This window comes from Sapajus apella, unplaced genomic scaffold (genome assembly GCF_009761245.1).
Source record: "Sapajus apella isolate SASKATOON/1434 unplaced genomic scaffold, GSC_monkey_1.0 scaffold28, whole genome shotgun sequence".
NCBI lineage: Eukaryota > Metazoa > Chordata > Mammalia > Primates > Cebidae > Sapajus > Sapajus apella.
The window spans coordinates 19,579,336-19,605,990 of record NW_022436968.1 but is presented as its reverse complement, the minus strand read 5'-3'; the positions used below and the strand labels follow the sequence as shown (position 1 = coordinate 19,605,990).

General features: G+C 36.7%; 1 protein-coding gene across 3 annotated transcripts in view; it reads right to left on the bottom strand.

Moving 5' to 3' along the window:
* ATF2 (activating transcription factor 2) overlaps window positions 1-26,655 on the bottom strand; it is a 91,500-nt gene that overhangs the window by 61,509 nt on the left and 3,336 nt on the right. For all 3 annotated transcript variants that reach the window (XR_004273299.1, XM_032292890.1, XM_032292889.1), the window contains exon 2: window positions 13,582-13,681. The gene's annotated coding sequence lies outside the window, so the exon portion shown is untranslated. The remainder of the gene's footprint in view (window positions 1-13,581; window positions 13,682-26,655) is intronic.

Below are 26,655 nucleotides of genomic sequence, written 5' to 3'. Positions count from 1 at the left end.
CTTCAGAAAGCTTTTTATGTCAAAAAACATACTTATTGGTGTTCAGCTTCTCAGCCTAATTCATCAAAATTTATTTGTCCCACAATGTAGTTCATCTATATAAACAGCTCCCATTTGTATCTTAAGGACAAGTAATGACTCATTTTTAAACTCCACCAATAGCTTCACCTTATGTTCACTGAAACCTCATCCAGTGGTAAATAAGAGTATGGTTATCCAAATAAGCAAATGGTGCATAAAATTGCATTTTTCATAATTTTGTTCATAAATGAAGTTTCAAAAATATCATGCTCAGGAAAATCTGAAAGAAACATTTAAGTCAGCCCTTATGGCTATAGTTGAAGGGAGATTTTGTTGAACTATAGATTGTTGGAGAAGACAATGACTGCACACAGAGAACAGTTAATATATCACATTACTCTCTGGCAAGTATCTAAAACTATACTGGTAGGAAAGTCACTGCCATGCAAAACACCCAGGAGAGTTCTAAGCAAAATTTTTTAAAGGTTGGTTTCTTTGATTTCTCTTAACTCAACATTTCTTTATCTTCCTTGCTCTTGAGTTTCCATTTTGTACTTGGCAGTAATATGTCTTGCTAGATGCTGGAGATGTACTGGCAAATCAAGATAGGTACCTGCCTTCATGAAGTTTCCAAGACAGTGATGGGGCTAACATTAACTAATCAAGCATCCAACTCAGAGCTCCTTTTCTACAACCTCAAATTAAGAATCAAAACTATCACTGAATGCCATAAATACAAATCTGATTATCCATTTAGATCTAAATCCTTTAGACTCAACCTTTAAGGTATACTTTGAGAGACACAAATTTAGCTGCCATTGGTATCTAATCTTACCTCCAAGTGCTACTTCCAATACACCATGGCCCATTTAACAGTATCAAACTGTCCGTCATTCTCTGAAAAATCACCCTCAGTTGCATATTATTTTAGCTCTCCCCAAAATATACCCTCCCAGATGAATGTTTGCCTTCTCTGATATTATATTGTCAAGGCCCAGTTCAAATAGCACTTTATGTGTGATACCTTCCCCATAATCCAGATTGAAAATTTCTTCCACAAGCTGTGCTGTTTATGCTTGCTTACAGCATCCACATTATGTTGCTCTGTGATGTAATATATTATATAATCTGTGTGCTTCTGCCACCCATTCTACTGCCTACTACTTCTTGAAGAAACATAACATAGCCAAAGGAGTATAAGCTTTTGAGTCAGAATTGGCTCCAAAAACCTGGTTTTGCCACTCGTAAGTTATACAATATTGTGCAAGGTTCTAAACAACTTTGCATTTCAGTTTCCCCAACTATTATACGAGGGTAGTATCACCTACATCATAGTTGTTATAAAGCGTTTTAAAATAGTGTATGTAAAGTATATGGCACAATGCTTGGCACATGGGGACTGGATAAAATGGCAGGTGCAGTTCTATTATTTCTACTATTAAAATTATAAGGGTGTTTCTAGTCATCCTTATATTTGCACAGTATCTTACTTGCTAACAGCAGGCACAGAGTGATTGTTAAATTGTTAAAATAAATTTTATCAGTTGGATACATTTTAAAAAATTAAAAAAGAAACTGTAATTTGTAAAATGTGTAAGTCCACATTTACTTCACATAGAAGTAGTCACTCTGTATCTTGGAGAGGCTACCAACCTCTATGTTCCAAGGTTTTAAAGAAATAGATGGCTGGGCACGGTGGCTCACACCTGCAATCCCAAACATTTTGGGAGGCTGAGGCAGGCGAATCACCTGAGGTCAAGAATTTGAGACCAGTCTGACTAACATGGTGAAACCTCGTTTCTACTAAAAATAGAAAAATTAGCCGGGAGTGGTGGTGCATGCCTGTCAACTCAGCTACTCGGGAGGCTGAGGCAGAAGAATTGCTTGAATCCGGGAGGCAGAGGTTGCAGTGAGCCAAGATCGTATCACTGCAATCCAGCCTGGGTGACAGAGTGAGACTCCATCTCAAAACAAACAAACAAACAAAGAAATAGATAATACTAAATATCTCTACCTCTTTAATTGGGAAAGTATAAACAGATGATTTTTATTAAAGAGACAGACCAGTAAATTTGGGTAACCTAAGGTTCAAATATTATGAAGAATCTAAAACACAACCTTCCCATTTCTCAGCAAATTGTAAATACTTCCTTTGCAATTCTTCAATACTGGTGAAGAAATCTTAAGCAAATTGCTGAAATATACTCACTTATGAACATAAAAATGAAAGTTAAAGTAAAATGCCCAAAAAGTTAAGCTAAAATTAAAGTGTCATACCAATGTGTGTAAAAAGCAAAATAATACAACCCCCCTTTTTGAGAAAAAATAACAAACGACATCAGGAAATCAGGAATAAATTTATTTAAGTAACAATCTTTAATTTCATAGGTAACTATGAAGCAGTCACTGCACAAATACACATAAGAAAAAATACCTTCATTCTGGAATGTTTAAAATGCCTTGTGGGTTTAAAAAAAAAAAATAGCTAGACTAAAATGCCAAAGATTAAAAGTCCCAAATTAAAAGTCCATGTATCTTGGTTATGCTCTTCTTTTACTAATAACTTGGTTCAAAGTGACAACAGCATTGTTAAGTGAATAAAGAGATTTTCTTGAAAATTACTGATACTAGAAGAATGGATGAATCTTAAAATAATCATGCCAACGGAAAGGAGACAGTCTAAGAAATCATATTGTATGATTCCATTTATACAAAATTCTAGAAAATGAAAACCATGGCAATAAAAAGTAGATTACTGGTTGACAAAGGACAGGAGTAGAATAGGAGGTAAGAATTACAAAGGGGCATGAGAAAACTTTTGAGGGATGACAAATTTATCATCTTGATTGTGGTGATGGTTTTATGGGTGTACAGATATAGTCAAAACTTATCAAGTTGTATACTTTGAATATGTATAATTTATTATAGGTCAAGTATACCTCAAAAAGCTGTTTTAAAAAGGGTATCTTGAACTGTTTTAAAAATATATAAATCTTGGCCAAGGTGCAACGGCTCACACCTGTAATGATAGTACTTTGGTGGTGCCAAGACTGTGAGACCACCCTGAACAACACAGTAAGGCTTTGTCTTTATTAAAACAAAACAAAACAAAAAAACAAAACACTTAAAAATTAGCCAGGCATGGTGGTATGTGCCTTTAGTCCTAGCGACTCAGGAGGCTGAGGCAGGAGGATCCCTTGAGCCTAGGATTTTGAGACTGCAGTGACCTATGTTCTTGGCACTACAATCCAGCTTGGGGGACAGAGCAAGACCCAATCTCAGAAACACACACACACACTCACATACACACGCATACACACAAATATCCTTAAAATATGAACTTCAAGGATTATGAAATAACCTTCCTGCCATAGCTGCATGAAGTCAAAGACCAGGGCTAATGACCATTTAACCATTCATAAATTCATAAATGGTATCTATTAATTACTTAAGTCAGTGAAATTCACTGTTTTTTTTTTCCCTCCTCCTATCTCACCATGGGCTGGATTCTTCATTTCACATCCTATACAAACTCAGCATAATTTCCAGGATTGAAATGGCAACTTTCTCTCTATCTCCTACTGTGCAGGGGCTTAATAAAGTGCCTCTGGCACTTTACTTATCCAATTTGATTATCCACTTTAATTATCCAAATTAAATACAACATGAAGCTTTATTTTCAACACTTAAAATTTCACCTTGGTATGTGGTTCTCGTAGAACCAATACAGAACTATAAACATATTTTTCAAACATGAATCTACAAATATCTTAATATGTATGCTATCTACATGTGTTACTTCAGAAATAAATAAATATTCTTCCATACAAACTATTTTCTCTAACTTCAAATGGAAAATATGACCAAAAACTGAAAACAGCTCTATTGTAAAGAGCACTAATAAGTACTCCCAAGATTAAAGAGATAGAACAGAAAAATAGGGAAGAGTAAATCCCTGAAAATTCTAAAAAAGAAAAAAAAAATCTACAAAACATATTGAAGTCATAGGCAGTCATTTTAATATGGGCATAAGAGCATCCTATGAACTGAGAACACTTGCTTGATGTTCTGCTGCAGAACTTAGATCAGTACAAAAGTGAAGGCTTCCTTTTTCCAGTTTTCTTTATCCATTTTCTTTTTTTTTTTGAGACTGTGTCTCACTCTTGTCGCCCAGGATGGAGTGCAATGGCTTGATATTGGCTCACTGCAATCTCCACCTCCCGGGTTCAAGCAATTGTCTCACCTCATCCTTCTGGGTAGCTGGGATTATAAGTGTGTGCCACCATGCCCAGCTAATTTTTGTATTTTTAGTAGAGATGGGGTTTTACCACATTGGCCAGACTGGTCTCGAACTCCTGAGTTCAGGTAATCTGCCCTCCTCAGTCTCCCAAAGTGCTGGAATACAGGCATAAGCCAGTGTGCCTGGCCCTCTTTCCAGTTTTCTAAGATAGTTTCACATAGGAACACGTATATGTTCCTCATATTTTCTCTATTTTATTGCTATAAAACATGTTATTTTAGAACATGTTTAAATTCTACTTTCAATTTTGTTTGTTACAACACAGAGCAATTTCTACTATTAGGTATCCTATATAAATAATGACCAATCTTACGTAATTCTTAAAAACCCTGAAGCTGCAGAGAGAGAGACAGAGTATACATGTCTGTGTATTTTAAGAGACGGAATCTTGCTCTGACACACAGGCTTGAGTGCAGTGGCATGATCATAGCTCACTGTAGCCTTGAAATACTGGGCTCAAGCGATCTTCCCGCCTCAGCCTCCTAAGTAGCTGGGATTACAGGCAATGCTACCATGCCTGGCTAAAAGCTGAAGTTTTCATTGGCGTTCAGAAGAAGATCACTTGTTATGTCCCAATAATATAAACTAAACAACACCTAATGAACTAGGGTATTGTAAGGAACATTAAATCTCCTCCAAGAATAATACAGAAGAGCAAAAAGAATAAAATAAAAGCCACCTTGAATACCACCAATCAGAGGTAACCACTGTTAACATTCCAGAGTATATAGTCTAGTTTTGTCAATGTATTGTGATGCATAACTTTAAAAATATCACACTATGATAATGAAGAGAAATATATATAAACAGTATTACTGCTTCTTCTAAAATGCAATTATCTAAATTCTGCCACATAATTAAACAGTAATGTCATTAAATAGATGTCATTTTTAATGGCTATATAGTACTCCATCATATAATTATTACTGGGCTTTATCATCAATGAATATCTTTGGGACAAATCTTTGTGCAATATCTGTAATAATTTCCACAGGATGAACTTCTGGAAGTGAAACTGCCATATATGAAAGTCAAGTCATATTTTTAAGGCTTTTGATTTATATTGCTAAACTGACCTCCAAATATACAGTATTGATTTCTGCTTTACCAGTAGAGAAAGATCTCATTTCTCAATACCAACACCAACAGTGGATATTATTTTTTTTAACATTTTTCTCATATTAATAAAAACTAATTTTAAAGTTGCATAGCTTGACACACTAATGAGGTTGAACTTTTTCATATATATAATGGTCACTTGTAGTTCTATGTAAAATGCCTCCTCTGCCCAGCCTCCAATTTTTTTTTTTTTTCTCCAAGATGAGGTCTTGCTATGTAACTCAGGCTGGAGTACAGTGGCATGATCATGATTCACTACAGGTTGTACTTCTCAGGCTCAAGCAATCCTCCCACCTCAGCCTCACCAGTAGCTGGAACCACAGGTGTACACCACCATCTCCAGCCAATTTTTATATTTTTTGTAGAGACAGGATCTCCCTATGTAAACCAAGCTGATCTCGAACTTCTAGGCTCAAGCCATTCTCCTGCCTCAGCCTCCCTAAGTGCTAGGATTATAGGCATGAGGCACTGCACCTGACTCTGCCTATTTTTAAAAACTAAAATGTTAGTTAAAATTCTCTCACTTGAATATACAGTGCAGGCCTTTTCTTATGACATGGGTTTCTGATCAGGCACCTTGTTGTGTTACTAATATAGTCCTAAATATTCATTTTGCAAATGAGGAGACTGAGGTCTGAAAGAGTAAGTGACTTATCCAAGGTCAAAAATGGGACAAAAATATTTCTCCTGCTATATTCTGCCTACCAGCTGTTATATCTTGCTATTTTACACCTAACAACTATACAGAAATTTTATGTAAACCACTTTTAATGGTACAGAGAGGCTTTTAGAATTTCTAGAGTTATTAGACAGACACATTATCAAATGGAATTATGTATTATAAAATGCCAATAAGAAAGAATAATAAAGAAAAACACTTGAAGAAAAGATGAATAGAAGAAAATGGGAGAAATTAACTGGCAAAACATATATTACAACTTAAAAGTCACATAAAAGTTAAGCCATCAGAGAAAACAGAGTGTCTGCATAGGAGATAGCTCAGTCAGGCTACCTGAGGGCAGCCCACTGCAGAGTGTCTGAGTCTGAGCAGAGTGAAAAGACATCCACTGGGGGATAGATGAGTTAAGGGTTGGGCTGGGAAGGAGGTGGTCAGCCCTGCATTTAATGTTGGAGTCTCAGATGGGTAAGAAAAGGCCGTCAATGCCCAAGTGGGCTAAGGAGGCATCCACATGAGGTAAAGGATAGGAATGGAACTAGTCCAGCGTAGGGTGTCAGGACCCAAACAGGAAGACGTTTACTTGATGGTGAGGAAAGGAGAGTGCCTGGTGGCACCAGGCAATTCATTATGTAAATACATGGATATTGATCAAATAAGTAAATACATCAAGGATGTGGTAGGTACAAGTGAATTCATACTACAGATGAAGGGAATTATAAATATAGAATGAACATTGGTATTAGATGACATCTGGAGATACTGGTGGGAACTTACGGCTCTCAATATAAAGATACAGAAACATAGATGTTAATATATATATATATATATGCATATATGTTCATGTATGTCCCTAGCTGCGTCCACTGAGAGAGCCTAGGAACACTGAAATCTCATTAGCAATAAGCACACTTAGTATCCAGACTTTGGTGTGTGATAGAGGTTGAATATATGTCCCTGCCAAATCTCATGTTGAGTTGTAATCTTCAGTGTTGGAGGTAGGGCCTGGTGGGAGGTGTTGAGGCAGATCCCTCATGGCTCAGTGCTGCCCTATCAATAGTAAATGAGTACTCAGGAGATCTGATTTTTCAAAAGTGTGTGCCCCCTGCAACTCTCTCTTGCTCTCACTCTCATTATGTTATGTGCCTTCTCCTGCTTTGCCTTTTGCCATGAGTAAAACCTCCCTGAGGCTTTCCAGAAGCTGAGCAGATGCCAGTGCCATGCTTGTATAGCCTGTGGAACCAGGAGCCATTTAAACCTCTTTATAAATTACCCAGTCTCTGGTATTTGTTTATAGCAATGCAAGAATGGCCTAATACAGAGTGTAAATACCGTTCTCCACTAAAAAGGACCTGGGCTTCTTGAAGAACTGGCTGATTCCAATTCAGCAGTACAGGATGTATCTTGTAGTGGAAATAGAGAAGTAAGTCCTTCCTTACTTTCTGGCACAAGATATTCAAGACCCATCCTGTATTGCTGCCAGATTTGGCCAGAAAGTAAGGAAGGATTTAAATCGGGGATAATTTGATGATCAAAATAAATTATGATAGTAATGGATTACATCATGAATAAACAGGGTTCTATGAACCCATACTGATATAAAGAAACTGAACGTTTGATAAGAAACAGGATATTTGTATCATCTCAAAGTATTGTATCTCCCTATAAAACTTAAGTATTGAGGGCAAAAGTAATTTACAACACAAAAGCCTGGCAAACATCACCTTAATCAAGTGATGTGACCTAACCCCACTAGAAATAAGGGAAATAAAATCATGTGCCACTGATAGAATGTAATAAGACAGAGCAACAGCTGGGTGTGGTGGCTCACACCTGTAATCCCAGCACTTTGGGAGGCTGAGGCAGGTGGATCACAAGGTCAGGAGTTCGAGACCAGCCTGATGAACATGGTGAAACCTCGTCTCTATTAAAAATGCAACATTAGACAGGCATGGTGCTGCACGCCTGTAATCCCAGCTACTCGGGAGGCTGAGGCAGGATAATTGCTTGAACCCGGGAGGCGGAGGTTGCAGTGAGCCAAGAGCGCATCACTGCACTCAAGCCTGAGTGACAGAGTGAGACTTTGTCTCAAAAAGAAAAAAAAAAAAAAAAAAGACACAGCATCACTTCTGCAATAGTCATGTCGAAGATACAAAACCTGTATCTAATGATGAAGAAGTATTACATAACACAAAATTGAGGTAAATGCTACAAATTAACTGCCATAATAATCTTCAAAAGTGCTGAAGTCATTATAGTCAAGGAAACATTAAGGAACTGTTTCCAATTTTAAAAGACCAATGCGACATAACAAATAACTGCAATGTGATCTTCTAGGCTGAATCCTTTTCCTATAAAGTACATCAGAACAACTGGAAAAACTTAAATATGACCTGCAGATTAGATAGTAGCAATATATCAATGTTAACTTCCTAACTTCCATGGACATATTGTGACTTTGTAACAGAATGTCTTGTTGTGGAACGCTTAGAGTTTTAATATAAAAAAATTAAATTAAAAAGGAAAAAAGTTATAGAATGAGTTTAAGTTATATGTAAATAATATGCACTATAATTATTCATTATACAGCAATCCTCCATTTATCTGCAGCTTCACTTTCCATGGTTTCAGTTACCCACAGTCAACAGTCCAAAAATATTAAATGGAAAATTCCAGAAATAAACAATTCATAGGTTTTAAACTGTGTGCTGTTTTAAATAGAGTGATGAAATCTTGCATCTTCTTGCTCCATCCCACCCGAGATGTGAATCATCGGTTTGTCCAGCACAACCAAGCTATATACGCTACCTGCTCATTACTATACAGCAAAAAATATAACACGTATAGGGCTCAGTACTATCTGCAGTCTCGGGCATCCACTGGGGCTCTTGGAATTTATTCTCCACAGATAAGGGGGGGGGTGTACTGTATAACCATTATAAAATTAGCATCACGTAGCAGTGGTCATGAAAAAAACACTACGAGATATATTTATTCTCTAATAATTCTCTGCTTGTTTTTTGTTTATAATTTTCATGCTATGAGGTATATTAAAGAATAGAAAAACTACATTCTGTACTGCAAGGTTAAAAGCAAATAAAATCATACTACAGTAGAATAATTTATAAGTCTGAAGACTCAAGGGGTGATCATTGGTTCTATTAGCTCCTTTTTAAAATATGACAGGTAGGTTAAGTCTGTTTTGCTTTAGGCTGTAGTATCAATATTCCCATGCCATTTTTAATTCTATCACTCAAATGATTCACAAAATATTGTTTTATTTTATTTTTTATTATATTTTAGTTTCCTACATCTCTATCAAAAACAAATGAGGAAAGCAATTCACTTTACAGAAAATAGTGCTGGTAAATCCATCTACAAAAATGGGAGGGAGCAAACACATTTCTGGTGACTAACTTTAGAAATACCCGGATTCTGGCCAGGCGAGGTGGCTCACAACTGTAATCCCAGCACTTTGGGAGGCCAAGGCAGGTGAATCACCTGAGGTCAGGAGTTCGAGACAAGCATGAACAACATGATAAAACCCCATCTAAAAACATAAAAACACAAAATTAGCCAGGCATGGTGGCATATGCCTGTAATCCCAGCTACTAGAGAAGCTGAGGCAGGAGAATCACTTGAACCCAGGAGGTGGAGGTTGCGATGAGCCAAGATTGTGCCACTGCACTTCAGCCTGGGCAACAAGAGCGAAACTCTGTCTCAAAAAAAAAAAAGAAAGAACCAGATTCTAAAACGTGAATTTGACTGACCTTCTAGTTAGTTGGTGATAGAACTATAAATATTGCAAATTCTTAACCATTTAAGCATGTACTCAAGTTTCAAAACAAGTTTCTAAAATACTGGTAATACTAAATGTTATAGACAATATATAGCACAAAATATATAGCACTCCGGAACATTTCCAATATAAATCATTTACTTTATGAAATTTATTTGGAAAATATCTGACTGCCTATTTTGTATGCAATACCACATTAAGAGTTGCTTGATGTCACCATGATTTTTTTTTTAATGAAAATACATATATATATATTTTTTAAAGAATAAGATATAGCCCCTGCCCTTAAAATCAGACTAGTAAGGAAGAGAAAAAGTGAAAATAATAATTTGGTCTGGCGCAGTGGCTCATGCCTGCAACCCCAGTACTTTGAGAGGCTGAGGCAGGTGAATCACGAAGTCAGGAGTTCAAGGCCACTGTGGCCAACAGAGTGAAACCCTGTCTCTACTAAAAATACAAAAATTAGCTGGGCATGGTGGCACGCACCTGTAGTCCCAGCAGCTCAGGAGGCTGAGGCAGGAGAATTGCTTGAACCCGGGAGGCAGAGGTTGTGGTAAGCTGAGATCACGCCACTGCACTCCAGTCTGGGCAACAGAGCGAGACTCCGTCTCAAAAAAAGAAAAAAAAAAAAAAACGAAAATAATTCAGTGATATATAGATACATATATATAATAATAATAAAGATAAAGACATGCTATGGGAGCATAAGGAATAAACTGGAGCTGATCATCTCTCCAAAGCATTCTTAGAGAGCCTGATGTGCCAACAGTGCAGTAAAGGGCAATCCTATATATCCATGACCCTGACATACTTGCTTCAGGTAAAGTAGGGGAGATACTTGACCAAGTTAAGCCAATCAGACTACCTCTTCAGGAAATCTGTAGAAAGAAAAAATCAGTCACACAGAGGTGGGCATCAAGATTCAAAACAGTATTTTTGGACCGGTAGACATTATTTGTCATATTCGTATTAATTAAAAAAACTAATAAAAGCCAGAATGGAGTAGGCACAGAAAAACAGAGGTAAGAAATCATGTAGCCAAGAAGGAAAATAGTTTCTGAGATGTCCAGCTACGTTTTGTGATTGGATCCGAGAGTCTCCAGTACCATTAGTATGAGTCCCATCCTCTTTTTACTTGAATTTATCTGATTGAGTTTCTATTCCCTGAATACCTAGCTAATCCTGGAAAGGGCCCTGAAAGGCTACTAAAGGAAGTAATGCCTGAGTTGAGTTTTCTCAAAGCAAGAGGCATCAGCCATTCTGGGATGACATTTCATAAAGAGGAGACAGCATGTTGAACAATAAAGCAGAGTACACTGAGGAGTTTCTCTGAGGATCTCTGATTGCTAAAGCATGGGATTATAAACTAAAATAAAACTCTAAGCTCCCCAACCAACGGACCCTTCCCTTGGCCAAGGGTATTCCAGAGTTAACCTGAAAAACCAGTGAAGAAGGCCATCTCATTATACCTTCCTCTCTTTGAAATTCAGGCACAGCTGACCATCATTAATATCAACACTGAGGCTTTTTTTTTTTTTTGAGACAGTCTTGCTCTTGTTGCCCAGGCTGGAGTGCAATGGCACAATCTCAGCTCACGGAAACCTCTGCCCCCCAGGTTCAAGGGATTCTCCTACCTCAGCCTCCTGAGTAGCTGGGATTACAGGCATGCACCACCATGTCCGCCCAATTTTTGTATTTTTAGTGGAGACGGGGTTTCTCCATATTGGTCAGGTTGGTCTCGAACTCTTGACCTCAATGTTGAGACTTTAACATTGATAGAACAGATTCTTCTTTTTTTTTTTTTTTTGAGATTGAGTCTCACTCTTTCACCCAGGCAGGAGTGCAGTGGCACAATCTCAGCTCACTGCAACCTCTGCCTCCCGGTTCAAGCAAGTCTCCTGCCTCAGCCTCTGCCTCCTGAGTAGCTGGGATTACAGGTGTGTGCCACCATACTTGGCTAATTTTTGTATATTAGTAGAGACAGAGTTTCATCATGTTGGTCAGGCTGCTCTCAAACTCCTGACCTTGGGATCTGCCTGCCTTGGCCTCCCAAAGTGCTGGGATTTCAGGTGTGAGCCACCGCTTCTATCCCCCCAACCCCAGAACAGACTCTTTAAGTCTGATAAGAAACATTAACAATCTAGTCTCTCTAAAGCTTCCTACCTGTAGGCTTCATCCGCATGATAAGACCTTAGCCTCCACAACCCCTAATCTTAACCCAGACATTCCTTTCTATTGATTCCAGGTCTTTAGATAGTGACTCTTTCAACCAACTGCCAATTAGAAAATATTTTAATCCTATGAACTAGAGCATAGCACCCCACCCACCCAAACTTCCAGCTGTCCCACCTTTCTGGATCCAACCAATGTACATTTTAAATGTATTGACTGATGTATTATGTTTCCCTAAAATGTTAAAAGCAAGCTGTGGCCCAACCATCTTGGGCACATGTTCTCAGGTTTCCTGGGCTGTGTCATCAGCCACTGGCCACTCATATTTGGCTCAGAACAAATCTCTTCAAATATTTGATAGAGTTTCACTCTTCTCATCAACAGGATAGAAGATTAAGAGAGTAAGCTCAGAGAAATATGCAAATCTTGAAAGGCCTCCAATAACATGGTAAAAGGTTCCTGACCTCACGGAGCTTATCTTTTACGATGACTGCTGCTAGTAAACTCGATCATTTAAGTTAGTCAAGCAGCTTAAAATCATTTAATGTAGGTACCAGTGAGTAAGAAAATATTGTACACTGTTACCACCCTTTACACACTTGCTTTAACATTTTCTGCTTTTCAAATATATATATGTATTAATAGATTTATTTTCCCAACTTTTGTAAAAATTAGAATAAGTATATATTTACACATAGTTTCTCTTTTGATGTGAACATCCAGATCGTGGTGTAACAAAAAAGCCAATCTGCTTGTGTATTTTGATATATCTAACAAAGTTTATCACCATGTTCTGAAAGATTTTGTATGCAAGACTACATTTATTAAATTGGTATTTTCCTTCCATATTGAGAAGCTACATCCCAAAACTGTAAATGGCTTGAGATTTAAAACAAACAAACAAACAAACAAAAAAATTCTACTTTGATATCACCGTTCTGTGGTTGGCACATAGTAGGTGTACAATAAAGGTATGTTTGAGGGACTGTATAACTTCCCATTTCTGATCAGCATGAGATAACTGTAGTAACAAAACTTAATTGATACCATTCAATTTAAAAGCAAATAAATTTGACATTTTAGTTAGCTTGAACAGTTTTACAGTGGGTGAACTTTCTGCCCAAAATATTTTTGAAATACAGAAAATACCTCAGATTAATTCCTATTATTATTCTTAGGAGAAGTGAGACGTTTATATTAGAATCCTTTGCTAACGGGGGGTCCCTAGTCAGATAAATTTAGGAAACTGAATGTTAAACAAGATTAAATATTTAACCTAAGTCTTCATTGTGCTTTTGTATGCTACATTCATTCTATCTCCAAAAAGACATTTCCAAATTTGCTGAACCTCAAAATCATCTTTTACTAAACACTATCGATATGGTAGGACATTACTATTCTTAAGACAACTGTCTGGAAACATCTACTAAATTTGGTAATATTTGAAGGATAATCACAAAATGAAACTAATGTTAAAAGCTCAAAATTTCTTACCTTTCTGGCTGGTGGGCCATGAGCTTTATTTACTCCGCTTCCAGGAATACCTTAGCTTTTATCAAGTAAGCAGTCGTTTCTCAAGTTTCCATCTAGTATCCTTAGGGAAAAAGAGAGGCAGAAGAGAGTGAACTTATAAGTGGTTCTAAATTAATAGCCTCTTGTATTTCAATTCTGTAAAATTTAAAAAAATTTTTCTTTATACTTCAAAAATGCATGTAAATTTTGCCTTCCATACTATGTTTTTCAATATAAAACTTAAGGTTCTCCTTCCAAATTGTCAACGCTACAGGATGATGTTTATCCTGTAGCCTCCCATAACGCTTGGCATATTACCAACTATTAGAGTCATTAACAGTTTTCGGGATGGAAGTAGGGCAATGAAACCTTTATGAAAGTAGAAAAATGAAAGAGGAGTCATAGATAATAGGTGAAATGGTAGCGCTGAATTTAAGCATCAAAATTTTTAGAGTGAAGATTAACAATAAAATCCATGGGACCCAGTCTATGGGCTTACTTGGAAAAAGCTTGACTTTAAAAAATATGTGCATCAGTTAGGATTAGGTTCAGCTGTTAACGACAGAAAACTGAAAATAACAATGGAATGACAAAAAACTCAAAATAACAATGGCTTAAATGATTCTTTTGTGAAAGACGTTTACTTCTTTCACAAAAACATAGGCAATCCAGAACCATGATCTTTTGGAACCAAAGGTCCTTATATTTTGTTGTTCTGCCATTCTCAACATGTAGCTTCTCCTTCATGGTTTTAAAAATAACTGTTCAAGTTCTAGCCATCACATCTGCTGATCAGACAGTAAGATGAGAAATAGGAGATGAGCAATAACCTCCCTTTAAGGATATTTTTCAGAAATCTTACAGGAAACTTTTATTCACATTTCTTGGTTCAGAACTTAGTCATATGACCATAGCTATCAGGGAGGCTAGGAAATATTTCCTTTATTTCACTATATGCTTAGGTAAGAACTGGAGCATCTACCAATAAGAAAAAAGAAGAGAATACTGGTGGACAATTAGTTGTTTCTGTCCTCACACTTATTTCATTCTAAAATGTAAGATGTCTAGATACCTCATGGAGATAACCTGGTGATCTACTAAAGAGAGTTTTCAAAAGCAGAAGATTCTGTCAGGAGCCACGACTAACATTCATAAGGACTTCTTTAATATGTAAAGCCGATCTATAGGTGACAAAGAAGAAAGGAAAAATAGGAAGACCAGAATGACAATGTAAGAGCAAAGAAACAACCATAATTATTGTAGTTTGGAAAGGTAAACTCACACACTCAGTCTGCAAAACTCAGAAATGACTGCCCAGAGTCATTATGTAAATGATGGTGTGGTCAAGGAGAGAATAAGAACCTGGCAGAAAGCTCAGTTACCAACTGCATTAAGAAAAGGCACAATATTCAAAGAGAGAGAGACTTTGCTCTACATTATCTCAGGACTGAGCTCCCATTACCAGGTCATATAGGTATTGGGAGATTTCCCTATTGTGCAGAATGTTGGAAAGAAGGATTGCACTCAACTTTGAATTTCCTGACACTTTCAAGATTTCTTGAAACATGTTTAATATGTTTAAAACATTGTTGGCCAGGTGCGGTGGCTCACGTCTGTAATTCCAGCACTTTGGGAGGCCGAGGCAGGAGGATTCCTGAGATCAGGAGTTCGAGACCAGCCTGGTCAACATGGTAAAACCCCGTCTCTACTAAAAATGGAAAAACTTAGCCGGGTGTGGTGGCGGGCACCTGTAATCTCAGCTACTCTGGAGACTGAGGCTGGAGGATCTCTTGAACCAGGGAGGTGAAGGTTGCAGCGAGCCCAGATCACACCACTGCACTCCAGCCTGGGCAACAAGAGTGAAGCTCCATCTCAAAAAAAAAAAAAAAGAAAACAACAACAACAACAAACACTGTTTTGAGTATCACAAACCAGAAACTCACTTTAAAGCTGGCAACAAAATTCTGTTTTATAAGGAACAGGCTGTTCCTTAAGGGAAAAAGGACTCAAATAGGATATTTAGCTGTACAAATGTAAAATAGGGGCTACAAATGGAGCAGCAATTCAAAGGACAAATGGCTCTGTGGGATAATGTCAAGATCCACGTCTTCTAGGTAGAGCTAAATTTCTGCAAATTGCTTCTTTCATAGAAATGTTTATTTTTAAAGTATGGCTTTAGGTTTTCTTATGTGTATACAGATATTTGTGTTCTTATTTCAGCAACTGTTCACAGAAGTTCAGGTGCAAAAGTAATTATGGTTTTTGCCATTAATAAAACCCTAAAAACCTGCAAGGCTGGTGTTGTCATTTCAACAAAAGGAAATAAGACAGCCAGTTGTAACTGGCCTGTATCGCTTATGTCTTAACACATGGAATGTTAAGATAATCACCCAGACTTTGAACATTAAAAATAACATCCTTTTTTTGTAACTTTAAAGGCACAGATGTAAGGAAACTCTTCTCTGCCACCACTATCTGACCTATTGTAGATGTATTTCTTATATAATCATGTGTCACTTAACAACAGGGATACATTCTGAGAAATGTGAAGTCAGGACAAAACATCATTGTGCAAACTTCAGACTATACTCACACAAACCTTCATGATATACCCTATTGCTCCTAGGCTACAAACCTGTACAGGTTGTTACTGTACAGAATACTAATACCATTTGTAACAAAATGGTATTTGTATATCTAAACATAGAAAAGGGACAGTAAAAATACAGTATGAAAGATTTTTAACATGGTAATGTATAGGGCACTTACCAAGAATGCAGTTGGCAGAACTGGAAGTTGCTCTGGTGAGTCAGTGCATGAGTGATGAGTGAATATGAAGGCCTAGGACACCGCTGTACAGTATTGTAGACTTTATATACTGTACGCTAGGCTACACAAAATTTATTTAGCAATTTTCTTTCTTGGATAATAGTTAATTTTGGCTTACTATGACTTTTTTACTTTATAAATCTTTTACTTTTCTAAAAACTTTTTGGCTCCTTTGAAACAACACTTAGCTTAAAATACAAACACACAGTACAGCTATACAGAAAATATTTTCATTCTTATTCTAATAAGCTTTTTTCTATCTTAAAAATTATTTTTACTTTAAAATTATTTTGTTAAGAACTAAAACAAAGACGTACACATTAGCCTAGGCCTACACAGGGTGAGGATCATCAGTGTCACTGTCTTCCACCTCAGTATCTTATCCCTCTAGGTCTTCAGAGGCAATAACGAACATGGAGTCGTGATCACCTATGGTAACAATGCCTTCTTGAGGAATACCTCTTAAAGGACCTGCCTGAGGCTGTTTTAAAATAAACTTTTTTTTTTAAAAAGTACACTCCAAAATAATGATTAAAAGGTATATTTAAATACATAAACCAGTAACATCATTGCTTATCAAGTATTAAATACTGTAAGTAATTGTGCTGTATTTTCCTTGTCTTAATGAAATGCTATACTTTTAGACAACTGGTAGCACTGTAGATTTGTTTACACCAACATCACTACAAATGTGTGTAATGTGTTACACTATGTCATGATGGCTACCACATCTTTCATGTGGTCTACTGACTCAAAATGTTGTTATGCAGTAAATGCCTATATTTGTATATCATTAACCTGCGGGTAGGCTCTCTGCTGAAAGGTACAAACACTACTAACGGCAAGTGTCCTGGTAAGAGCCAAATATTGTGCCAAGAAGCAGGGTCCAAAAGGTAGGCATTAGCATGAGAAAGGAATTAATCCTCTGCTAGGCATAAGTGTAACAGATGTGAGGGCAATCTTGAGTGGCAAAGAAAAGTTGGCTTCTGTCCTTGCAGGAGGATAAGAGGTAGGCAGGAGGGTGATGGACAGTCTTTCAAGGAGGCAGTATGGGATACAGACAAAGTGGGGTATGTATTACTAAAGGTACACACTAAGGCTTTCCAAGGGATACTGGAGCAAGACAAGTTTTAAGAAAATCAACTTCTATATCTTCATTTTCCCTTTGTTTGCTTCCCAAAGATGATCTGCCTATTTTTCCAGAGTCCTCAATCTCCCACTTTTCAAAAGAAATCCATACCTCTCCCATCTCAAATCTTATTAGAATGAGTTGCCCTAGGCTTTAGAAGCTTCCTTGGAACAAAACAAATGGATCATTTAAAATAAGAGTGCCTTAACGCCTCCATTAACCCTCAAGCTTCTGGCTTTCCTGGTCTTACAAATATTATTAAAGGCAAAGCATGACTTTAAGAATCAGTGTTCTGCCTTGTGTTTAGGAATCCAGATATACTTTACTGTGTAGTGTGATGACAGAAAGAATAACAATTTTCACTTAATGATTATCTCTGCCATTGTGGAAATACCATGCAAAAATGTATTGTCCAGAGAGGAAGTTCCGCAAGAATAAAGAAATCAATAAAAATTTTTGAAAAACGAAATATATATTTGTCACACACAAGTGTGATAGAGTGATATTTTAAAATATTAAAACACATTGGGTTCAAATAAAATTATGTTGGTGAAGTAGAAAGAAAATACAAAATTTGATAAGAAAAAGGGACACTGAAAACTTCCAACTATTAGATGAGTTAATTCAAGCTTGTTTTTTAAAACCAATGATAGCATCAAATCACTATGGTATTCAGATACTTGTAAAAGTGTATCTGGAAAAAACAAATTATATTTTTTTCAACAATTTCAATCTATGATTATAAAATTGTAGGAATCAACTTAGAAATGTGCAAGGGTACAGAATTTATCAAGTTTATTTTCAAGAGTATGTGAGTGTATTAGGCAGAATGGCCCTCCAAAGATGTCCATACCCTAATCCCTGGAACCTGTTAACAGTTTACTTTCCACCAAAAAAGAAACTCTGCAAATGTAAAAAGACTACAGATCCAAAAATAAGATAGATTCCTGGGCTATCTAGGAATCTAATCAAGAGCCCTCAAGAGCAGAGAACTTTCTCCATCTGGAGTCAAAGAGATTCAGCCAGAAAAAGAAGTCAGACAGGTTAGAAGCATGAGAGGGATGTAACCTTCCATTACTGGATGGGGCCACATGGAAAGCACTTCAGCTCCTGGGAGACAAGACCAGCCCTTGGCTGACAGCCAGTAAGGAAAGAGGGATGAAAATAAAGACAAGACCTACTGAATTCAGCCAAATGCCTGAATTAACTTGGAAGTGGATTACTCCCTAGAGACTCCAAAAAAGAATGACGCTCTGCCAACACACTGATCTTGGCTTTGTAAGACCCTAACTGAGGACTCAGTTGAGCCCGCTTGGACTTCTGACCTACAAAAACTGTGAGACAATAAATTTATATTGTTTTAAGATGTTAAGTGGTAATATATGAGGCAGGAACAGAAAATTAATAGAGTAAGCAAGAGTTGTAAGGTCCCAGGAAGATGCACTTGTGCCCCACAACTTCAAGAGCAGCAGCACCTTATAGAAACAGGTTTTTTTTTCTATTTTTATAACATTTCATATAACTCATAAAACAGCGTTTATATAAAGATTGACACAAAGTTTCTAGAGAGCATATAATTTCCAGTAACGTCCTGGGTTTTTGTTATATTCAGTTTTCTAAGGATGCACTCAAATCAATAGTAAAACGCAGACATTATGTGATATCTCATTATCTTTGGTAAAACTATTCTTATATTGTCTCCTCACAGTATTAACTCTGATACCCACTTTGTGCAGGATCTGCTATTAGTAGGATGCCAGAAAAACGTTAAGGCTGGATCTACAAGAGGCGAGTGTTTCTAAACAGTTCTAACAGCATCTTGGCCCCCATCCCCACTTCATGTATACACACAGTCTATCTACACAGCCAGGCAGCGTGAGAGCTCACGACCACCAGTCAAGAGTCTTGAGATCCCCTCTCAACTGGGCAAGAAGCAAACATCTGTGGGGAACACTGGAAACTGAGGCCATCTCTATAGGAACCCAAGTGGCCATGCTATGGTGTGGTTAGGCCAGTGACTCTTACCAATTAAACAGTCAATCCGTTCACCACTAACTAGATCCTATTGGTTGACCGATGATTGCTGCTGATGTGGTTCGCCTTTCCACAAACATAAAAAAATAAAGGGAAGATTTGGCGCCAACACTGAAGGGGTAGGGGAACACTAGCACAAATGACACTAGATACGACTTCATTTCCTGTCAAACATTTGTCATCATGTAGACACAGCCAAGGTGAACTGAAGCAGGATTCAAATACTCAGTACATTCATGACAATCTTCATACATTCTTGAAATGATCCTAGAGATCACCTTGGGAATAGCAATGTGGTCATAATAACAAACCTAAATCCAGGAGTTTGAAAACCTGCAACCATGACCTAGTAAGACTTCATTCACCTCTCAAGACTAAAGTATTTTAAATTCAGGAATTTTTTTTTTTTTTTGAAACAGGGTCTTACACTGTCGCCCAGGCTGAGGTGCAGCGGCACAATCATGGCTCACTGCAACCTTGATCTCTAGGACTCAAGTGATTCTCCAACCTCAACCTCCTGAGTAGCTGGGACCACAGGTGCACACGCCACCACGCCCAGCTAATTTTTTTTTTTGGTAGAGACCAGGTCTCATGATGATGACCAGGTGGATTTTGAACTTCTTGAGTTCAAGGAGGCTTTAAGGAACTCTTATTTTAAATGAATGATCAAGGAGGCTTTAAGACACTCTTATGAGTGTCTTTAAATGAATGATTTAAATCATTCATTTAAAATAAGAGTGTCTTAAAGCCTCCATTAATCAAGGCAATGATCCTCCTATATTAGCCTCCCAAAGTGCTGGGATTACAGGTGTAAGCCATTGACCTTGGCCAGGAAAATTTTAAATTGCATGATTACACCATGATCCTCTGTAGTAAAAAAAAATATGCATTTTAGGACTGTCAAAAAGAATACATGAAAATAATATATGTAAAATACATGGTATAGTGCATGACACTAAAATCATATTTATTAAGTTTATAAATTTACTACGTTTTACTTTGACTTCAAATGTGCATTTTCCTAATGCCTAATAAATACCTAATCTTACTATCTTCTTTATTTTTGGGGCAATAAACTGAAGAACTACATATTTAGTTTAACTTTTAGACATAAGAGTTTTGGCCAGGTGTGGTACCTCAAGCTTGTAATCCCAGCACTTTGGGAGGCCAAGGTAGGTAGATTGCTTAAAGTCAAGAGTTCAAGACCAGACTGGTCAACATGGAGAAACCCCTTCTCTACTAAAAATACAAAAAATTAGCTGGGCATGGTGGTGGTGCCTCGAGTCTCAGCTGCTTAGAAGGCTGAAGCACGAGAATTGCTTGAGCCTGGGAGGTGGAGGTCGCAGTGAGCTGAGATCCCACCACTACACTCTAGCCTGAGTGACAGAGCAAAACTCTAGTCTCAAAAAAATAAATAAACAAATAAAAAATAAAAATAGTTTTACATTAATCTTTAATCTATGATTTTGATGTTATCCATAAGTTTATTTGATACATAATGTGTAGTGCATCAATGTAAGGAAATCAAATTCATCAGCAGAGAGAAAAATATAAGCTCAATGTTAACAAGGAAAGCAGCAGTATTTTTCCCCCATTCACAGCAGACATGAGAGATGTCCTTCACACAATTCCCAAGAGTATACTAAAATTTTGATGAAATTTCTCAAAGTTGATGGTACACATAAAAACTATCACAAACTTCTCCAGACTGTATTGTATGTGAGTAGTGAAATCAGTTCAATATCTCAAAAATATTCTTCAATTAAAATATCAGCATTCCAATTTTTAGAGGAAACATTTTTAAAATGAGTCTTGATTATTCCTAGGCAATGTAAAGAAAGCAAGTTGTTTTATAGTTTAAAATTGTAATAGAATAACAAATACACAAATACAAAGAACTTACAGAGTAATAATTATAAATATGAACAATACTAGTGCAAATTTTACTAGTAACATCACTTTAGATTTGGTAATGGAATTATGTGGTCTTAGGTCCATAGCATTATTTTTGCCCAGGGTAGGTGATAACATACCTTTCATTGCTTTTTTTCTTCTGAGAAACTTATTTTTTGTAAAAGCAAAAAGAAAATAGAAAATGAAATTCACAGCTCTCCAAGAATTACAATAATTCATTATTATTTAAAGTACATCAATAACATTTCTTGTTATGAAAAGGGCACAAATAAAACACACTAGAGGCTTGGTGTGGTGGCTCACGCCTATAACTCCAGTATTTTGGGAGGCTGAGATGGGAGGATCACTTGAGGCAAAGAATTTAAGAACAACCTGGGCAACATGGGCTCCATCTCTACAAAAAATAAAAAAGCAGGTATAGTTAAGTAGCGTATGCCTGTTATCCCAGCTACTCAGGAGGCTGAGGTGGGAGGATTGCTGAAGCCCAGGTGTTCGAGGCAGCAGTGAGCTGTGACTGCATCACCACAATCCAGCCTGGGTGACAGAGACGCTGTTTCTAAATATGAAACGAAATAAGACTATGGATTATGTACTATACCCATTAAAACAATGGGTATAGTTTTTTTTATGTCTTTATTATTAAACACAATTACAGGCATACCCATTTTTAGACTGCATTCTATATCCCGGGCAATAAAGCAACACCCCTGTTCTCTCTCCCTCTTCCTCTTCCTTTCCTTCATTCTTTTTTTTTTTATTCTTTCTCTTTCTTTCTCTTAAAAAAAAACAAAAAAAAACCAAAAAACCAAAAAGACAAATTATCCAAGAACTACCACATGGGCTGTTTATACTACTAAATCATCTGAACTGGTATGATGGTAAATGTTTTATAAGTGGCTATCAAAAAAAAAAAAAAAAAAAAAAAAAACCAAAACAATGATAAGCTCACCTCTTCCATTTTCAACATATGTCAAAATTCAAGTAAGTGAAGTGCTATTACTATACAAAAACAACCCTCAATCCAACATCCACATATCAACAATCATTAAAACCTACCTTACAAATGATAAAAGACTTCGCTGATTTCTCAACTTTGTGGCCAAAAATTGACAGTGTAGTTATATTAATTGTTTAATTAGCAGAGACTTCAAAACAACTTTATATCTGTGGTATTTTAATCATAATCTCAATACCACTATGGGGAAGGAGAAAGGAAACGTTTCACTAGAATGTTTATAATGGGATTAGTGGAGCAGAAGAAAAGGATAACTGGGGCTGGTAGTCTCCTGTAATACCAGCACTTTGGGACACTGAGGTGGGAGGATCGGTTAAGCCTGGGAGTTTGAGACCAGCCTGGGGAAAGGCAAGACCCTATTTCTAAAAAAAATTTAAAAACTAGCTGAGTGTGGTGGCATGCGAGTGTGGTCCCAGCCAGTAGGGAGGCTGAGGTGGGAAGATCTCTAGAGCCGAAGAGGTGGAAGCTGCAGTGAGACTTGTTCACATCATTGCACTCCAACCTGGATGACAGACACCTTGTCTCAAAAATACAAAAATAATTGGATTTTATGGAAATCATCTCATAATTTTATCATCTCAAAATAATAATATGCTATACTGCACGAATTTGGTACAGAAAAAGTCTGAGAAGGGGTACACATGGAACAAAAAAATATGAGATAGTCTCTCAAATGAATTTATGACAATTCTAAGGTGGTATGTTCCTCCATAAATTATAAATTCCTAGGGAAAACCAACTTTGCTTCCAAAGCTGCCAAGTAGATGTTTGCTGTACTGCTTTCAAGCTACAGCACAAGCATGCCTGAAGGGCTAGGCTAGATTATTTCTGAATGAACTTCAACAATAACAATTACCACAACATATACTGAGTACTCATTAAGTTCTTGATGCTGTATTAAATATTTTATATATATATATATGTATATATATATATATATATATATATTATATGAATGCTCACAGCAAGGCTGTTATCCTCCTTAAAGAGAAGGAAACTGAGGCACAGAGAGGTTATATAATTTACCCAAGATAACACAGTTTATAAGTGGTAGACTCATGATAATCTGGCTCTTAATAACTATCCTAAAACACTGATTACATACTTACTATGTGCCAGAGACAATATTGAGGAAACAAAAACTCAGTCAATTTGGCTATCATATACTCATATACACTTTCTTTATTCCAAGTGTTTCCTATATGGAAATAAATTTGTCATTATAAATATTAATAGATCATGACACATTCATAAGACAGAACTCCTATGAAATGTACAGTTCAGAAAGTAACTTTTTTTTTTTTTTTTTTTTTTGAGACAGAGTCTCACTCTGTTGCCCAGGCTGGAGTGCAGGGGCATGATCTTGGCTCACTGCAACCTTTGCCTCCTGGTTTCAAGGGATTCTCCTGTCTCAGCCTTCCTAGTAGCTGGGATTACAGATGCCCACCTACACTCAGCTAATTTTTGTATTTTTAGTAAAGATGGGGTTTTGTCATGTTGGCCAGGCTGGTCTCAAACTCCTGACCTCAGATGATCCGCCTGCCTTGGCCTCCCAAAGGGCTGGGATTACAGGTGTGAGCCACTGTACCTGGCCCAGAAATTAACTCTTAAATTAGCCTAAGATATTCAATACACAAACCACATAAAACTGCATGAAATCTAAGAATTATTGTTACAAGACTGTCAAAAGTTTTGGTAAACCTTAAGAGAAACAAAGACAGTAAAATGTCAGAAAATATGAAAATATTTGTTGCATCACATAGATCACTGGTAGACAAATAACTATAGTATGATATGGCCAACTAAATAATTTTAAAACTGCTAAATAATACAACGTATTCCCAGCAATAATTTCCAATTAGGTAATCACACTTTATTAATCGTAACTACAAAGTTCACAAAATTATGGCAAAGTTAACGCATGCATGCTCTGCTGACAGTATAAACTTGCTTAAGTCTTTGGGGAGGCAAATATCTGGCAACTGTAGAAATATTTATACCCTTTGACTGGTAATTCATTTGAGATTAGTATACTACAAAAACAATTCAAAAAAGAAAAAGATAAATGCACAGAGATGTTCAATTCAATGTCAAAATAGGCATGAACTGAAACTATTATTTTCTTGTCAGGCATTTAGAACAAATTTAATACTTATTTTTCAACTATCACGTAACAATCAAATATTATAAAGGTTATACAACATGGAAAAATGCAATGCTATAAAAGTAAAATAAAACTTATTTGATATAATTCTGTAAAAACTATAATGTATACACACAAACAAGAAGAAAACAAAAATAATGAACAAAATTATTTTTTAGTATGGCAAAACAAGTTGATACATAAAAAAGTTGTTCCAACACATGCTCAATAAATAAAAGCAAACATACTAGCTGAAATAGTAAAATTACAAAAACCAAAGCTATAAAACTGGAATGACAAAGGTTTAGGTTCTGCTAGGAGAACTAAAGAATATTTAGGGAACATTTTTATAAATTTATGGTCAGTATTATAGATAAAAATACTATATATTACAAAAATAACCAAAGTCCAATAGTATTTTGCCAATTACAATTATTCCTCCCCTGTCTTTCCCAACTAATCTTCCCCTGAGAATCTCTGTGGTAATAAGCCACTACTACTGTTAGAAGTATTTTCTATTCCTTGGATAGAAAGGCAAAAAAGTGGCTCAGAACCACTATCTTTCTTAAGATACAGAATGGGAATATGGGTGAACAGGCGAAGTCCCAAAACATTTTATTTACATCTCTTCTTTACTATCAATGCCAAAATGCCAAGGAACAAAAGCATCATTAAACATACTTAAAAGTGAAAATGAGGCTGGGTACAGTGGCTCATGCCAGTAATCCCAACACTTTGGGAGGCTGAGGTGGGTGGATCACATGAGGTCAGGAGTTTGAGACCAGCCTGGCCAACAGGGTGAAACCCCTCTCTAATAAAAATTCAAAAATTAGCCAGGTGTGGTGGTGGATACCTGTAATCCCAGCTACTCGGGAGGCTGAGACTGGAGAATCGCTTGAACCCGGGAGGCGGAGGTTGCAATGAGCTGAGAGCACCACTGCACTCCAGCCTGGGTGATAGAACTCCGCCTCAGAGGAAAAAAAAAATTGAAAATGAATATACCAGTTTCAAGGTTGCCAACAAGAATAAATTGAAAAGGTATGATACATATTTATTTATAATTATACAATATGTAACATTAAATATGCTTACAACATAAAACAATGTGTAAAAATAGGCCAGGTGCAGTGGCTCACACCTGTAATCCCTTAAAAGTGAAAATGAATACACCAGTTTGAAAGTTGTCAAGAAGGCTGTGAACAAGTCTCAACAAACTGAAAAGATGTATATAATGAATACACATTTATTTATATATGTAATATTAAATATATTTATACTATAAAATAATGTGTAAAAATAGGCCGGGTGTGGTGGCTCATGCCTGTAACCCCAACAGTTTGAGAGGCCAAGGTGGGTGGATCATTTGAGGCCAGGAGTTCGAGATCAGCCTGGCCAACATGATGAAACCCCATCTCTACTAAAAACACAAAAATTAGCAGGGTGTGGTGGTGCACCCTGTAATCCCAGCTATTTGGGAGGCTCAGGCAGGAGAACCGCTTGAATCTGAGAGGTGGAGTTTGTAGTATTTTTTTTCTCAAAAAAAAAAATAAAGTACTTAAAATTACTTAAAGGATGGCCTTAAAGATCCACAAATTTCCTTAATTTTCTATGAAACTATACCTTACTATATAACTTTTAGCCTTGAAAAACATAACAAAGGAAATAAAATGTTCAATGGGGTTTTCCTTCAAATATAAACAGGTGATTACTATCTTACCACTTCAACATTAAAACTTACATAAAGAGAATATGCAGCATTTTAGACAAGTTCTTCACCTTAAGGAATAGGTGTGAGTATAAGATAAACACAGAAATACTAAATTAAATTCCAAATTATGACAATACAAAATGGGTTTTTTGTTTTGAGACAGAGTCTCAATCAGTTGCCCAGGCTGCAGTGCCATGGCATGATCTCAGCTTGCTGCAACCTCCTGCTCCTGGGTTCAAGCAATTCTCCTGTCTCAGCCTCCTGAGTAGCTAGGATTACAGGTG